The following is a 16840-nucleotide window of genomic DNA, read 5'->3' as shown; positions in this document are numbered from 1 at the left end:
GTTTCAGCCTCCATCATCACCACCATGAGCGGCTGAGTTCCCGGTTGTCCATTACGGTGTAGGCGAGATCGAGATTGACTCCACTGATCTCCTCATCAGCTCTCGACTAGTTAGATGAGCCCGAATGTTGGATATTTGGTTAAGTTTCTTGTATTCAGATTATATTTGTTTTCGTTTCAGTTTGTTTGCGATACTTTAATATTATTCCGATACTCGACGTGTTGAATTGATAATGTCCATTGAGAACGGTTATTGATATATAACTTTTTGCATAATTGAATGTCGGTTTGAGATTATTGAATGTTGCTTATGACTTTAAATTGCTTCAGTACTGATTGCAATCAAGTTGTAGTAGCGTTTAATATCATTTCTACTAGGAATGCATTTATTGTGTAATTAGTTGATTGGTTGATACAGGTTGATAGGTTGTACTTGTTAACATTGTACCAACTAGTGGTGTTTAAGGGTTTAGCATTTTTCGGTTAGTCAATGATAGTCTTTAACCAATCGATCTGTAACTAAAAGGACGGGGAGACAGGATAGATTATGCCTAGATTGCCGGGAGATATTTCTATTGATTTGCCTAGCCTTGTAGGATTAGGAAATTGAAGAGCGAGGAGAGGAATTGTGAGAGTTGGTCTTGAGTCAAACCGAACCCGTAGCGACAACGCTTTTAATATTGTGTTTTAGTTAGCAATTTATTTAATGCTTTTAATTTCCTGCAAGTAATTAGTTTCCTTAGTTTTAATCAATCATTTTGCCAATTTCTCTTTCGTTAACTCAAATATACATTAGGTCGTTAGTCTTGCTCTCTGTGGATTCGACCCTACTTACCGCTAACTACGGTACTTAGGTTTAATTTTGTGACCGTGACGACCGGTCTAACACATACATAGAACACTTTTATAGATTTACAGTATGACTGTTATACTGTAAATCTTATAGATAAAGTACATATTGTTGATTGGTGTCCTGGTGATATTTTATGAAGGTTTTTAGTTTATAATTAGGCTAAACTGCTTCAAATAAAAGTCAATTGTGTTTCTGTAAGTTCTAATGCGTTCTTTAAAGGTTTAAGTTTTGTTTCACATTCAATTGTATGGGCTAAAAGTTGTATTTTATGTTGAGTTTTCTTGCAATTTGTGTGTTTCTTTCTGTTTCCCCAATGGATGTTACTTTTGTCAACTAAGTTGTGCACTTTTTTTTTTTTTTTTTGGCTATGCGATGGTAATTGTTTGCATTTATATAAATTGAGAGATTTTATGTTGATATATAGAGAGCTTTTCATTGTGTGTGTAGCAAATGTAGTTAAATGTTTTGAATAGATCAACCTACTGTTTTGACCCTTTTTATGTTAATATATAGAGAGCTTTTCATTGAATGTGTGGCAAATTTTGCAGGTTCCAGGAGATTGCTGCATTTCGGGTAGTCTGTCCAGGTTTGAGAGATGTCACTTTTTGCAGTGTGTGCAATTTCTAGAAGGTTGTTGCAGTTTGTATAGGCTGTCTAGTGTGTGTTTGCTGCTGGGAGTTTTCTACAGTTTGTGCAGCTTTTGGTTGTTGGTTATAGGATTTGTGGTGGGTAATGCAGTGTGTGCAATTTCTAGAAGGTTGTTGCAGTTTGTATAGGCTGTCCAGTGTGCGTTTGCTGTTGCGAGTTTTCTGTAGTTTGTGTAGCTTTTGGTTGTTGGTTATAGGATTTGTGGCGGGTAATGCAGTAATTTGCAGGATTATGCTGCAATTGTGTTGTTGCCGAGGAAGTGCTATAGCTTGGTCGAAGATGCAGCAGTTTTTGCAGTTTCTGTTTGCTATTTCCAGGAGATTTTGCAACTAGTGTAGCTTGTGCGTGTGTGCAGTTTTTGAAGCTGCTACAATTGTTCTCTGCCTTTGGTGTTGTGTGAAGTCTTGGGGTGTCTGTTATAGCTTGTGTGGTCCATGTTGTTTGTGCGTTTTTTGTTTTTGAGATTTCCTTCCAGCTTGTACAGTGTGGATTGCTAGTTTTGAAGCTTGGCCTGTTTTTCTGGTTTTGGTCTCTTGTGTATAAGGAATGCCTTTCCTTGGTTGTTCTCACTTTTGTAGTTTTGCCCCTTAGGAATGCCCAAGGTTCTTGGTTCTAAAGGGGAGTCCCCTTTCCCAGGTTGTAATTCTTTTATTCTTGTATAAAATTATTGGGTTTACCCCCAAAAAATAAAAAGTAACTTATTATGAATATAATTATGTGTATATACATATATTGAATTTTTTGGTGCTTCTTCCAAATATGGATTAGTATTTACATATCACAAAAAGATTGCAAGATCATCTATACAAAGAGTATGCCCCGAAAACACTGCACTAATAGCCAGCAAAATGCAGCATTGAAGTTGCAACTCCAGAACACACTGCACAAACAGCCAATCTACTTAACAAAACATTGCACTGCACAGCTCCAAACTTACTTCTGGGAACTACAAAAATGCAGTTTTCTGCTGCTGCATCTCTAAACAAAACTCTCCAGAATCCTTTGTTTGGCCATGCACCAACGCCACCCACCACACAATAACAACCAACATACCCAAATACTACAAAGAACAAAAACAAAGCTGTAGCACCAGAACACCTCAAGAGCATATCCAAGTTGCAGATCCAACACATAAAAAACTACACAAACTGGAAAAATGTCCTAGAGACTGCAAGAAGCTAAAACTCCAAAAATCTGTAAATTTCCAATACTACAAAGAACAAAAACGAAGCTGTAGAACCAAAAAATCCTGCACCAACCCAATAGTCTCCCCTGAAATTAATGTTGAATGTTGGTTTCTTTCCAAGGATAAAGTCCTAGGTTAGAATCAAGAGGGACGTGCTCGAAAGAGGAAAATCAAAACATCTTGATAGTGGGAGGGGATGTTACAACAAAAATCTCTAAATTACACAAATTTCTTTTAATAAAAGTGAAGACCTTCCATGCTGGCAGAGATCTTTGATGAAGGATGAGCCACCAGGATGATCCAAACCAGAAAAAGAACAAGAACCCATTTCTCCATTAATGATGTTTGATACACACAACACGAAACCTCCTTTTCCCACAATTTTTAACAAAAACCACACCACACCAGACCATTTGTTTTGGTAAGATGGTCCCATTCCCATCTCATTTCCAGTGAAATTGCAAGGAAGAAGAAGGGAAATTCAGCTCAATACTTCAAAATTGGAAAGAAAAGAAAAAGTTAAAAGGCTTTGCTTAAATCCCTTTCTGCCCCTATTCTTTCCTAGATTATCACTTTGATAGTGACACTTGCATTTTAAAATCAAAGTTCCCCTTAATTATTTTAAAATTAACATTTGGTTATTTATTTACCATTTTTTTGGCTCTTACAGCTGTCACTGTCCCAACTCCCACCCTCACAACCGCCTCTTCGCCACTCAACCTTTGTTTTAAAAGCCAGACAAGACCCGCCGATCCAACCGGTTCAACCGGGACCCAATTGTATGTCCGGTCCGAATCAATATAAAGTCCACTATTAATTAAAAAAACCATTTAAACCCGCTATTAAACCAGATGAACAGTATAAACCGCCCGGTCGAATTGGATCGCTTGGTAAACTAGGTCAATATTTAAAATGAAAAATACCCTAAATCCAAGTCTTTTTCATGCGACTCCACTCTCTTCAATCTCTCAACTCTCTAAAATCTCAACTCCTTTCTCAAAGTAACTGCACTTAGTCTCAATTCAATCTCTCAACTGAATCTCAACTCCATTCTCCCTTGGACCCTTGCTCGACAATGGCAGCACCTCCCTCGCTAGATTTCGACGATGACGCACCTTCCTTCCCCCTTGCTCGGCGACAGCAGCACCTCTCTCGCTGGATTTCGGTGACGACGCACCTCCTTTCTCCCTTGCTCGACGACACCGCCTACCTCTTTCACTGGAATCAACGACGAGATCACTTCTCTTGCTCAAAATTGACGAAGACGACGCCTCTCTCTTTTGTAAAGATATTTTTCCTCCGTCTTTATTTATGCATAATTTGTTCACTGAATTTGTATGTAAAAAACACTTGCACTGAATGTTTTGTTATTGATTATTGTGTATTTTTTCATTTAATTTGTAATGGATGAACACATCATGTTTGGATACTTTGGATTGTAGTTAAATCATGTTGGAATTATTATTGAATTTGAATTGGGTAGTAATTACATTGGTGTTCTCTTATTCAAAATCTGAAATTTTTCAAAAAAAGATTTTTTTTTGCAGTGCTGATGTCACCGATCCAACCAGCCAGTCTAACCGGTAGGACCGGTTGACCAGTTACCCGGGCAGTGAAGCAGGTTGTCCTCCAGTGCGGGTTTTAAAATAATGCTCTCAACCACACCCCATCACGAATATGTTAAAGATTAAGTGCTTCAATTTTGTAATGGATAAATGCAAATTGAGGATGGTCTCTTTCAACATCTACAAACTATCCTCTTAAAGTAGATCCAACAACTTTGGATTAGCAGGCCAGTACCTTGAATATTCTCTAATACATGGAAGCCCCAACTGTATATTTTCCAGTCAGTAAGATGGCATTCATCAACAATGCTATAGACACCGGGGTTTTTACACCGAAAGTTTGTACAGGCCTACGTGTCTCCTGACTCAGACCATTCAACGCGTTATTAATTTTTTTTTAAAATATAAAAATTTAAAAAAAAAATATGGAATGGACGGGCGTCCATTCCAAATGGACGCCCGTCCATTGTGTAAGGATGGCTGTCCATATGTAATGGACGCTCATCCATACCGGGCGGTCCATATGTAATGGACGCCCGTCCATAAGGAATGGACGGCCGTCCTTTTTTTTTGGACGGGCGTCCCTACTCTAATTAAAAAGCTTCAAGCTTCAAGTCCTAACTTCTCATCTTCCATAACCTTCTGCAACTCACCCGACGTTGTTTCAAAGCCATAACCAATGGCTTCTTCTATGCCTTCCTCTACTTCTTCTTTCTCTACAGCTTTTCACGCTTTCGCACAACCCAAAACCAGGAAAAGTTATGGATTGCAAAGAGAACCCATGCTACAAAAAGGCAGATTTAGATGACCCAAGTGAAGATTTGATTGAGGGAGTCAATGAAGAAGCCATGGAAGGCCATGAAGAAGAAGAAGTGGCGTCAAAAAAGCACAACAGATTTGATGGAGGGAGTCAATGAAGAAGCCATGGAAGGCCATGAAGAAGAAGAAGTGGCGTCAAAAAAGCACAACAAATTTGATGGAGGGAATCAATGAAGAAGCCATGGAAGGCCATGAAGAAGAAGTGGCGTCAAAAAAGCACAACAGATTTGATGGAGGGAGTCAATGAAGAAGCCATGGAAGGCCATGAAGAAGAAGTGGCATCAAAAAAGCACAACAGATTTGATGGAGGGAGTCAATGAAAAAGCCATGGAAGGCCATGAAGAAGAAGAAGTAGCGTCAAAAAAGCACATGGGTTGTGTGAAAGCGTGAAAGACATTTTTTTTTTTTTTTTTTTTTTATAGTTTGGTTATAGCATTTTTGGCTTCCTGGCAGAGAAAAGAAGCTCCACCTGTTTCGGTGCAATTTTTTCGATGGATATAGCATTTTTGGGCATTCATTAGCTAGCTAGTTGTGAAAGTATACTCACAAATTAACCAGTTAAAGTTCTAAATTGACCTTTAAAGTAACAGAAACTTGATATCTATAACTCAGCATAATATTGGTTTTTGCTTTTACCATGGCAATGGCAAAGTTCAGTATGTATATAGTTCTTGTACAAAAATTCTCTAACCAAAATCTATCAAATTGGCAATTTCATTGACAAACTTCAGTCACTCAACAATTAATTCACTTCAGTTAAGCTAACGGTTCAAACACTTAATAAAAATGTTGGAAATAATTTAAAATCAAACACTCAACATATCGTGAATGTAGTGTGAATTTTACAATATTAGTCTCACTGCAGAATTACCAAGACTTGATTGACATTTCACTTTTACTAATCTTCTTCACAACATAAAACAATTACTACATATCTACACATATGCTACATATTTATGCATAAAGCTGCTTAGAGAGCAATAAATCTTCTGGTAAAGAACTAAACAAAGTTTATGGCCTGAAATAAACAATAATCTCAATATTAGGGAAAGAGATTATACAGGAAAAGCAGTTTCGTCTCTGGAATAGGACCAAAGAATCTGTTCAAGTAAAGATCCAAGCTCACCAAATTTTTCAAATTCCCGAGAGCACTAGGAATTTGTCCATTTGTACTGTTATTAAAAAGCTTTCTGTCATATGTAAATATTTTTTTAATGATCTATACAAAGAAAATATTTGCATTAGTACACAACTTTGTAGTAAACAGCAACAACTAGGCCATAAAAAGGCAAAAATAATATGTCATATTTTTCAACTTGAGTTTCTGTGTATTAATGTGAGAGATATAAAAAGTTAATAGCTAGGCACAAAGTGGAGAATTTTAGCGTGAATGACATTCTAAAGATGAAGGAGAAACTCAAGGTCAAATGTCTGGAAATGTTTTTCAAGAATTGTTGATGCACACAAGACTTCACCTCGAGGAGCAATCAATAGCTTTTCTGAAGAAAAATTGAGAACAGTGATGAGATAAATTTATATTATGACTAGCCAAAACATGATACAAACACACGTAAGACATATCCCATTTTGTGAGTTACTCAGAGACATACTCTTAAATCTGAATAGGTGTTTACCTCTTCCAAAATTAATACAAGAACGTCATCAACGAAAATCCAACATAATCGATACTGATGTAATGATTACTTCTTTTGGCCATACTTATGGGCATGCGCGTAAATGCATAAGCTTGAACTACATAGAATCACTCCAAGCCAGGGTTATGAAGGCATTTTTTGTTTCAAAAGAAAGCACAGTGAGGAAGTGCTGAATTTTACAGCATAATTGTTTTCATATTAGTGTCATCAGTAGCAATTCATGAATCACGTGGGGGAATAAAAAAAAATTTAGTGGGCTATAACCTAACTAGGTGCTAAGGGCGGATAGTGGGAAAGAGGTCAGTGAAAGAGGCCTACTGGCAGTGCAAGGCACAATTCACAGAGTAAATTCAAGCACAATCAGCTGACATAATATCTCTAAGAGTAGTGGTCAGATAATCAATAGGATACAGGGTAATTCCTAATAAATGGCCCACACGTGAATTAGAAGATTCTCAAGGCTACAAGTTAGATTACAGTCTCACATAAAAAGGGTGGCGAAATAGTGAAAGGCTCGTATAAACCTTCAGGCTCAAAATATATTGGCTAAAATTTTGAGTTCCAAACTTCCAAGTGGTGCCCAACATGTGTGTAAATCCTAATTGAATTCAACAATATAAAGGATGGAATGGAGGAAATAGATTTATGCACTAGACTAACTAATTAGGCATTGAGGCTTGAGCTCCAATTAGTCGAGTATCAGTCTATAACTGGCTTTTTACCATGATTGTTGTTATGTTGACATTACAAAAACGCTATCAGCAAAGATTTTATGCAAAGAATCCGATCAATCAACTGAAATTCTTATCAATGTAACGAAAAGTACCAAGGCAATCATAAAGAACGGAAAGGAATACTAGAACTGCCAATCTTTAAGTTGATTAAGTAAATAGATTATTTATCCACTAAAGATGACTTACAGGTACTGTAAATTTTTTAGCTGCCCAAGTTCTGGGACCAATTTACCCGATAATGCTGCATTTCCAAGATCACTGAGAGAGACAAAATGAGATTTGAGGAACATCATGACACTCTCACGTGTTCTTGTTCGTAAAAGAGATATTAATTAATGAAGTTGCTTACACTCTTATAACGCTGTTTTCACTGTTACATGTAACATGAAACCAAGTGCATGGATTCCCAACTGTAGGGTCCCAACTCTGTAGAACATCGTTAGGATCTTGTAAATTCGACCGGAGGCTATACAAAGCATCACCTGCTTACACAAAAAGCAGCAACTACGTAAATCGGCTTAAATTCTACAAGGCCAGTAAATATCATATATGCGGCAGAAGAGAATAGGGTCATATTGATTAGCCAAAAGAATTTCCGACAATCAATTGCAAAAGCAGCAGTCAATCACAAATTCTCAGCCACTAACTTCTTTAAGCTTACAATGAAACAATTCACTAGTAGCAGCCCCATGAACCCATTGGGTAGAACTCGCCCTTAAGGGGAGGGAACCCAAGGGTTGATAAATCATCCACTGATATGGTGGATGTCGGATCCTAACATTAAATCTCTAAATTACGCAAATTTCTTTCAAGCGAATACAACAACAATAACACCAAAAGATAACACAAAGTAAAAGTGAAGACCTTCCATGCTTGCAGAGGTCTTTGATGAAGAATGAGCCACCAGGATCATCCAAACCTGAAAAAGAATAAGAACCCATTTCTCCATTGATGATGTTTGACAACTTTACCATAGAACACACAGCATGAAACCTCCTTTTTCCACAATTTTTAACCAAAAACACACCACACCATTTGTTTTGGAAAGACGGTCTCATCTCTCGTCTAGGTAAATTGCAAGGGAGAAGGAAATTCAGCTCAATAGTTCAAAATGGGGAGGAAAAAAAAAATGTTGAAAGGCTCTTTCTACCCCTGTTCTTTCCTAAATAACCGATTGGATAGTGACTTTTGCAATTTCTAATCAAAGTTCCCCTTAAGGCCTTAACTATTTAAAATCAATCACTTACTACGGTTAAAAATTAGAATCTTGTCCGATACCATGTTAGAAAATAGAAATATGTAAGAGTGAAAAATAAATAAAGAACAGCAATAATATGCTAAAAACACACCAAATAAATAAAGAACATCAATAATATGCAAATAATATCACACATAAAAACATATTATATTTACTTGGATCGACATAAATTATTTAGATCTACGGATGAGATAGTTTTACTGCAATTTTAAGAACGTAAATGCTAAAGCGTATAACACCATCAATTGAGTATTTAGGCGGGAGCTCTACCCTATGATGTTTTATCAGTACAACACCATCAACCGATTACATAGAATTCTCCCAAAAATCTTCGTCAACTGCTACGAAGTGTTCCACATTCCAACAACTACTATGGATTAACTCTGTTAACATTCAGTTATTTGTTTACTATTTTTTTTTCCTCTTTTATTTCCTTTCTCGAGAACCACCCATCCCCCACCCTTGCTGACATCACTCTCCCCACTCCGGCCCTCACAGTCGCCCCTTGGCCGCTCAAACACAACCCACCACCGCAGCCCAACAGTTATTATATTTAATAAATACAATCATAATTAATTTAAAGGTATAGAATATTTAAAAAATTCACAAATAACATAAATTCATTAGAAGGTGTTGATAGAGAAATCTGCACCAACCAACGAGATCTGATTGACTTTGTCGAGATCGGAACTGATGTGTCTGTGATTAAGAATAATTAACAATGTATATAAAAATGCAATAAAGTAAAGGCAATGAGAGTTTTAAAGTGGTTCGAGGAGGTTAATTCTGAAGCCTACGTCCACTGTTTTTATATTTGTCGTGAGAGCTTATAATATAATTCCTATGTAAAATTCGTAACCCCTTCCTCATCGTTTGAGGGGGTTTATATATAAGATTTGTATAAAGGAAATAGAGAAATTAAGGGGATTACAATTGATCTGAATTGCAATTCTGATATTCTCACAATTAGGAGTTGTGATTGGGCAATGATCACTGTTAATCTAGTCATTCCCGTAATATATGAGATCTTAAGTAATCTGGGGATTGATTAAATGATTGCTCGGATTGCTCGCGACTAACTTATGCTGGGTCAATCAATCATCATTGCTGAACTAGTTCTGGGTCAAGCTATATCCTCGCGAAGGCCCGAACTCAATGGAAAAATCACACACAACAGAAGGTGATAATACCAATGTAATATTCTTAATTTTGCTTGATTTTGTGTTTTATTTCTTATCACAATTTTTGTGTACTTTTTTTCTTTTGTTCAACAAAGCTGAAAATACAATTTTACCTTAAGTTTTTCTTTTGAAAAAATATTTGAGCCCTCTCCGAAATAAAATCTTGGTTTCGCTCATCAAAAAAATGGATTAAAAAATGAAGAAATATTTCAGCCCTCGCCGAAATAAAATCTTGGTTTCGTTTGTGAAAAAAAAAAAAAAAGATTAAAAAATGAAGATTAAGCTCTTCCCAATCTAGACATAAACATTATTTTGTTCTAATCTAAAACTTTCTTATATATTTACGAAATATCTTATTGGTTAAATAGATCAACGATATTGAACACCTGACACATAACTTTAAAAAAAGAAGAATCAAAATCTTTTCTATATATATACATTGCCTTTGCCAAACCAGTCGAAACTATATTTTTCAAACCTGCAGGTTAATCGTACTCTGGTAACTTTACATAAGGTAAGAGTTAATTAGGTAATGGGATAGAGGAGGAGACACTAAGGTCTACATTTGGGTGATTCAACCATACCTTGATGGGGTTATGAAAGTTGTTTGTATTATCCACTTAGAAAAGAGTAGCCACAATATTTTTCCGAGTGTGGGTCCTTTTTGCTAAGGCATTTTAATGCCCTATGTAAAAGGTGGGGTTAGGGGTGAGCGGTTCCGAGTACCCTGTATTTTTCGAGGGAACCAGAACCAAAATCGAAATCGGAACCGTACAGTGCAGGTTCTTCAATTCAAGGAACCGAAACCTAAAATGCAGGTTCCGGTTCCTTTCCCGGGTACCCTGTAAAAATAATGACCCCCCTATTAGTTTAAAAAATGACAAAAATACCTTAAAAGTTTACAAATACACCCATAACAAATTTTGATTACTCATTCATTTGTATCCAATGTACCTCATAACCTGAAAATTTAATATTATAAATTAATAATGTTTATAAATGTAATATAGTAATGTTGTAATTATTAAATTATAATGTAATGTTATAATTAATTAAGTAATCATACTATAATGTAATGTTATAAATACTTATAATTATTTAAGTAGTTATTTAACAGTAATGTAATGTTATAATCAATTAAATTTCTAATAATTTAATTAATTACTTATGTTTAATTTTTATAATATAATGTCATAATTAATTAAGTAATCATTTAATTATGTAATGTTATAATTAGTTAAGTAATCATACTACAATGTAAATTGTAATGTTATAATTAATTAAGTAATATACTATTTAATTATAATGTAATATTATAATTAATTAAATTGTTAATAATTTAATTAAGTATTATAATATTGTTTATAATAGAATGCTATAATTAATTAAGTAATCATACTATAAATTCATAATATAATGTTATGATTAATAAAATTATAATCATTTAATTAAGTATTGTGTAAATTAGTAAATTACTAATGTTTATAATATAATGTCATAATTAATTAAGTAATCATTTAATTATATAATGTTATAATTAATTATATGATCATACTATAATGTAAGGTTATAATGAATTAAACAATCATACTATAAATCTATAATTTAATATTGTAATTAATTAAATTTCTAATCATTTAATTAATATACTAATGTTTATAATGGAATGTTATAATTGATTAAATAATCATACTATAAATATATAAGGTAATGTTATAATTAATTAAAATTTTAATCATTTAATTAAGTAATATAATAATATAGTAAATTACTAATGTTTATAATGTAATATTATAAATTCATAACTAATTATGTAATCATTTAAGTATGTAATTTTATAATTAATTAAGTGATCATAATATAATGTAATATAATAATTTTATAATTTAATTGAGTAATTATTTAATTATAATGTAATACTTAATTAATAAAATTTCTGATTATTTAATTAAGCAATCATTTGTTTATAATATAATGTTATTAATATTTATAATATAAAATCTTAATCAATTAAATAATCATCTGATTATGTAATATTATAACTAATTATGTAATCATGCTATAATGAATTAAGTAATCATACTATAAATCTTTAATATAATATTATAATTAATTTTTTTATAATATAATGTTATAATTAATTAAGTAATCATTTAATTATTATGTAATTAACTAATTAAGTAATCGTACTATAAATTTCTAATGTAATGTTATAATTAATTAAATTTTTAATCATTTAATTAAGTATTGTGCTAATGTTTATGTAGTAAATTAGTAATTACTAATATTTATAATATAATGGCATAACTCATTATCAATTAAGTAATTATTTAATTATGTAATGTTATAATTAATTACGTGATCATACTATAATGTAATGTTATAGTGAATTAAGTAATCAGACTATAGATCTTTAATATAATATTATAATTAATTAAATTTTTAATCATTTAATTAAATAATGTAATAATATAATAAATTACTAATGTTTATAATGTAATGTTATAAATTTATAACTAATTAAGTAATCATTTAACTATGTAATACTATAATTAATTAAGTGATCATAATATAATTTAATGTAATAATGTTATTATTTAATTAATTAATTATTTAACTATAATGTAATATTTAATTAATTAAATTTTTAATCATTTAATTAAGTAATCATTTGTTTATTTTGCTTGATTTTGTGTTTTATTTCTTATCACAATTTTTGTGTACTTTTTTTCTTTTGTTCAACAAAGCTGAAAATACAATTTTACCTTAAGTTTTTCTTTTGAAAAAATATTTGAGCCCTCTCCGAAATAAAATCTTGGTTTCGCTCATCAAAAAAATGGATTAAAAAATGAAGAAATATTTCAGCCCTCGCCGAAATAAAATCTTGGTTTCGTTTGTGAAAAAAAAAAAAAAAGATTATAAAATGAATATTAAGCTCTTCCCAATCTAGACATAAACATTTTTTTGTTCTAATCTAAAACTTTCTTATATATTTACGAAATATCTTATTTGTTAAATAGATCAACGATATTGAACACCTGACACATAACTTTAAAAAAAGAAGAATCAAAATCTTTTCTATATATATACATTGCCTTTGCCAAACCAGTCGAAACTATATTTTTCAAACCTGGAGGTTAATCGTAGTCTGGTAACTTTACATAAGGTAAGAATATATTAGGTAATGCGATGGAGGAGGAGACACTAAGGTCTACATACAGGTGATTCAACCATATCTTAATGGCGTTATGAAAGTTGTTTGTATTATCCACTTAGAAAAGAGTAGCCACAATATTTTTCCCAGTGTGAGTCCTTTTTGCTAAGGCATTTTAACGCACTATGTAAAAGGTGGGGTTCAACTTAAATCAATCAATTTCCATTCCCTTCAGGATAAACATTAATTGGATGCCAGCCACCAGATCTTTTTTTAATTATCTCACTATCTCTCCCTTTAATAATTTTACTGGAGAAGCGACATTTAATTAATTAAAAGCGATATATAGTTAAAAAAAAAAAAAAAATCAAACTTTGAATATGAACCTTTTCTTTGTAATGATCATACTTACAAGAAAAAAAATGATGTTATGCTTGTATTTTAATCATATTTCTTCTTACATTATTAATGTTCTTAATTATACTCCACATGATTGTCTCATCAACAAATACGTACAAGAAAAATTATGTTGTGACATAAAGATCATACTTACAAGAAAAAATGATGTTATGATTGTCATTGTCTTATATTTTTGTGCACTCTTTTCAGATAATAAACCACCTAGTACAACAATGGCCAGTGGCAGGCCACCACATATTTGCACCATTTCCCTTCCCAACAATGGACAAAAATCGGGGTTTTTGCACTAATTGAATATCTTAAATGGAGTTATTATTTGAAATTTAAAAAAAAAAAAAAATTTTTTTTTCTAAAAAAAAAAAAAAATATGCTATGGAAATAGGGGTTGTCTAATTGAATTAACTCAATAACATCTATAAATAAAATAAATGGTTAATTTTTTTCAAAAGGAATTTTAAAAAGAAAAAATTGATTGAACTCTCTTGTTGACCACAATATTAAAATTAAATATAAATCAACGTATGAATAATGTGATAAATTTGTCTATTTCTTTAAAGTATCCATGATTACGTGTTAAACAGATCAACAATAACAACAAACACCTAATATTGCCAAAACCAAATGAAACTATCCCCATCATAATAGACAATTAATCTCGGCTACAAGCATTAAGAGTTCATCACAAAGTCTATAAATGTAGTAATTAAAGCATAATATAAAATCTCATTTCAATAATTATTTTGATGTCCCCAATCTTGATGTAAGCATAGCTTCGCTCAAACCTAAAGCATCAATTTGCTCAAACTCAAAGCCTTCTTATACACTTACGACATTACAAGAAAAGGTATTTTTTGCAACCAATTTTTTTGCAACTAGGCAAAAATAGTTGCAAATATCCCATATTTAGTAATTAAATTCCAATCGGTCGATCAAAGAGGAATAAAATCTGAGACCCATATATTTTCGCCTTTGGCGTCTAAAATTAATATTTTACGACTAATTTGATTTGTTGCCGAAATATCACATTAGCGACTAATTTATTTTGTTTCTAATTTTTGCGTGGTAAATTTTTCCGGCATTACCACACAATTGACATTACAACAAGAGATTTCACAACTAAAATTATACTATACATTACATGTAGCCTTCAAAAAGGGGAATCCATATCTTCGTATATGAAATATATACATAGTAGGTTAATTAGATAAATTTGACTTGTTATATATATTAGGGTTTCAAATATTATACGATCAATCGCTGATGTCACTCTCGTAGAATAAGCCATCGATAATCTGGTCAATTAATGAGTCAATGAAAGTGTTACAGCTTAGAGTAAAGATCCGACCTACTCGATTTCGTGCACTGGAAAACCAAACAAAAATAGCAGCAAATGTTATAGCTCCCAAACACACTCCTCTTGCTTCTGCAATCCCTTCAACTTCAATCTTTCTGAATAAGGAATTTCCGGTCACCGCCTCCTCTACCACTTTGTTGCTGCAAATACAATCTAAAGAAGAGAATAACTGATCCATAGTGGTGATAAAATAAAATATCTTACTTGTTTTGATAATAGAAATATAACTATATCTTCTTAACTATAATTCCCGTGCGCCTCTATGCCGCTGATTTTGTTGACCGATCAAAGTCAATAGATCCAACGGTTAATATTTTCCCTACAAAAAATAGATAGAATCAAACCATCGTGAGGCGGCTGGAGATTATCTCGAAGTCCGGACTCTTCTTCGAGCTCTCAATATAATCGGACAACGTTTCGAAAAACGGTGGAACTTCATCTCCACCGTCCTTTTCCATCTTCGTCAATCCATCCGACCCGTAAGATCTCAAGGTGCGCAGACGTGGCTGCAAAACTATCTTATTATTCACAGTCTCAGCTTCACCCACTTTGAGTCGCCGGATCTGAACCGGACCCAGCAGCGGCTGTCCTTGATTGACAACCGCGGGCTTCTGGGAATCCAGTTGGCAGAGGATCGCACGCGCCACCGAAGCCATAGGGAGGAGAAAGAGAGAGAGAGGAGTTTTGGTTTTTATTATTACAGGGAGATTCCGAGAATCTTGGGCATTTTGTGAATGGTTTTGTTAGATTCTTCGTGGAGATTTATGAAGACACGTCGGCTACAATTTGTGTGATGATGGGTTGATGTAATAAATGTAAATTTTATTTTTATTTTTGGATAAAATTTAGAAAATGAGAGTTTTTGGGTGTTATTAATTATTTTATTGGTCAATTTTTGTTTCGAAATTAAATGAAAATAAAAAAGTATTTATTCTCATTTTCTAGAAAATGATATCTGAAATAAGAACAATAAAAATGTTTTTCTTTTTCTGTTTTCAAATTTTTATTTACATAAATATCTGTCTTTTGTGTTTCTTGTTTTGGGAAATAGAAACAAAATTTAAATAACTATTACATATTTTTTAAGATAAAATAAAAGATGAAAATAGAAAAAAATAGTAAAAATTATTGATAAACAATATTTCTTGTGCCAAAAAGGACCCACTAATTTAGCATTAGAGTTTAACAAATACTTAAAGATAAGATAGTATTAGTTGTCAAAAATCCAAACCGTCTCCAAGAGATATTTTATATCATTCCTATCTCATTTTAAAATAAGGATTAAGGAGTGGTCCTCACGTATCAAGAGAACTTGTAAAAACACTCATTTTGACCTCAAAGGTATAAATGAACATATTTTTTCGTGAAAAAAAAGGGTTAGTTAGAGATATGAGAGCTATATAAATATTTGAGTTTTATTATTTTTATTTGTAAACAAAACATTTCTCCATTCTTTGTCTGCGTTATAAGCAATATCAGAAAAACAGTCAGAGAATAATAAAATAACATTAGATATAGAATTCGTTTTAGGCATTCGAGCTACTATAAAAACCTCTTTTATCAATATTTTATTTATATTTCTATAAATATGTATAATCTCAGCAACATAAACACTTATCATGAATTACTCATATGTAAATTTTAAAGATAATTTAACATTTTGCACTTTTGAGGTGATTGATAGCATACCAACAATTTTAACCTATGTTTAATTTTTCTTTTGTTAACGTTATCATTTTCTTTATAAGTGGAGTATTATTCTTAATGATTTATTTTGTTAAATGCATAAAAAAAAATATCCGTAACTTCCGTTCCATGACTCCAATGGATTGGCAGATCCACTCATCATATGAATGGCGGCTAGTGGCCCACTCAAAAATTCTTTAATGATGGAAACGAGGATTAATTATGGTATCAACACAATAACATTACCAATAGGTACAATTATGGGCTAAAATCTTTTAAGAAAGTGTTTTAATTTTTTTGTTTGCATTTTAATTACCTCAAGATAATT

General features: G+C 32.5%; 1 pseudogene; it reads right to left on the bottom strand.

The window, feature by feature from the left end:
- Positions 1-14485: 14485 nt before the first annotated feature.
- LOC116136274 lies at positions 14486-15532 on the bottom strand (annotated as a pseudogene).
- Positions 15533-16840: the final 1308 nt, after the last annotated feature.

Source organism: Pistacia vera, unplaced genomic scaffold (genome assembly GCF_008641045.1).
Source record: "Pistacia vera cultivar Batoury unplaced genomic scaffold, PisVer_v2 Contig310, whole genome shotgun sequence".
In the NCBI taxonomy this organism is placed as follows: domain Eukaryota; kingdom Viridiplantae; phylum Streptophyta; class Magnoliopsida; order Sapindales; family Anacardiaceae; genus Pistacia; species Pistacia vera.
This window is presented reverse-complemented; position numbering and strand designations above follow the sequence as displayed.